At 56.5% G+C, this 1,909-nt stretch overlaps 1 long non-coding RNA gene across 1 annotated transcript in view; it reads right to left on the bottom strand.

Moving 5' to 3' along the window:
- Window positions 1-1,041: 1,041 nt before the first annotated feature.
- The window catches only part of LOC122546510, a 4,277-nt gene continuing 3,409 nt past the window's right edge, over window positions 1,042-1,909 (bottom strand). Inside the window, exon 3 of the long non-coding RNA XR_006310762.1 lies at window positions 1,042-1,694. This is a non-coding gene — a long non-coding RNA (uncharacterized LOC122546510). The remainder of the gene's footprint in view (window positions 1,695-1,909) is intronic.

The following is a 1,909-nucleotide window of genomic DNA, read 5'->3' as shown; positions in this document are numbered from 1 at the left end:
CGGGTCATGTGCTCTGGGACAGGGGCAAGTTTCAGATACGCCCTTAAATACTGCACTCTGCTGCCACCCAGTGTCTTCATTCTGTAGTGTCACCCCCTCCCCCTTGTCAAACACTCCCAGGGACAGGGACAGTACGGGGTTAGATACAGAGTAAAGCTCCCTCTACACTGTCACCCCCATCCCAGGGACAGGGACAGTACAGGGTTAGATACAGAGTAAAGCTCCCTCTACACTGTTCCCCTCCATCCCAGGGACAGGGGCAGCACGAGGTTAGATACAGAGTAAAGCTCCCTCTACACTGTCCCCCTCCATCCCAGGGACAGGGACAGCACGGGGTTAGATACAGAGTAAAGCTCGCTCTACACTGTCCCCCTCCATCCCAGGTACCGGGACAGCACAGGGGTTAGATACAGAGTAAAGCTCTCTCTACACTGTCCCCCTCTATCCCAGGGACAGGGACAGGACGGGGTGAGATACAGAGTAAAGCTCCCTCTACACTGTCCCCCCCATCCCAGGGACAGGGACAGCACGGGGGTTAGATACAGAGTAAAGCTCCCTTTACACTGTACCCCCATCCCAGGGACAGGGACTGCACGGGGTTAGATACAGAGTAAAGCTCTCTCTACACTGTCCCCCCCCATCCCAGGGACAGGGACAGCACGGGGTTAGATACAGAGTAAAGCTCCCTCTACACTGTCCCCCCCATCCCAGGGACAGGGACAGCACGGGGTTAGATACAGAGTAAAGCTCCCTCTGCACTGTCCCCATCATCAAACATTCCCAAGGGCAGAGTGAGTCGGATAATTTAACACCGTGAACGCAGAGAGAAACACGGACAGAGATCGCTGGAGAAACTCAGCAGGTTCTGTCAGCATCCATGGAGAGAGGACAACAGCGTTAACATCTGCAAATCTGATATGAAGTTCTGCCGTCATAACAAACCCTTCAAACGTTTTCCAACCGATGGACTGGCCCAAACAGGTTCAGGACGAGGGCCACATTTCCCATCAGTCAGTCAGAGCAGATTGGTCAACTTCATTCGAATGTTGACATGTTTTATTTGTCAAGAAATGTTCAGAAAGTGCAAATACATTCACAGGCCTCACCACATCTGTCTGCCCCGTCAGAGTCTATTGTCCCCCCGATTCTGTGAGTAACAGAATGTGCCGGGCGTTCTGAGTTCTAATGAGGGTGTGAACCTCACGCTAGGCCTCGAACCGCAAGGAGTTGGCAGCCCTGAACTGTCCCAAACTCCCCGGGCCTCCACGGAAAGGCTTCAACGCTCCCCTCGCAAACCCGTCGGGCCTGCATGGAAAGGCTTCATTGTCACCTCCCCGACCTCAGCCTCCACGGGGACCGGGATTTGGGTCAAACGGACAGTTACCGTGGATGCAGGCTGACAGGTTCCAGGCTTCGGGTCCACGGAAGGCCGCAGGCCCCCAGGGCTTCGAGTGGGTGGCCGCGTCGCAGGGCTGGGGCCCTGACGGAGTGATCGCAGTTCTGCCGAGGCGTCATGGGAGATTTAACAGGACGTTGTTCCCCTCCTCCTGGGGGGGAGGTGGGGGGCGAGGTCAATTAGGAACAGTTCGGTAATCGCTGCTCGGAGAGAGGTAGGCCACGAAATTTAATCTAAAAGATGGCACTCCTGAAAACAGTTGACGGCCATTTTCCAGTCCTCCAGAGCGATCGAGGTCCTGCAGGAGCGAGATGAGAGATTGAATTCCACTCCGACAGCACACAAGGACATTCAGCCCATTTGTTCCATTTCCCATTCCCCCCCCCCCCCGACTCCCCGTGGGAGCGAGTCCCCCATTCTCCCCCCCCCCCCCACTCCCCGTGGGAGCGAGTCCCCCATTCTCCCCCCACTCCCCGTGGGAGCGAGTCCCCCATTCTCCCCCCACTCCCCGTG

This window comes from Chiloscyllium plagiosum, unplaced genomic scaffold (genome assembly GCF_004010195.1).
Source record: "Chiloscyllium plagiosum isolate BGI_BamShark_2017 unplaced genomic scaffold, ASM401019v2 scaf_47260, whole genome shotgun sequence".
In the NCBI taxonomy this organism is placed as follows: Eukaryota; Metazoa; Chordata; class Chondrichthyes; order Orectolobiformes; family Hemiscylliidae; genus Chiloscyllium; species Chiloscyllium plagiosum.
Note: the sequence above shows the minus strand (reverse complement) of the source record. Positions and strands in the feature narration are given on the sequence as shown.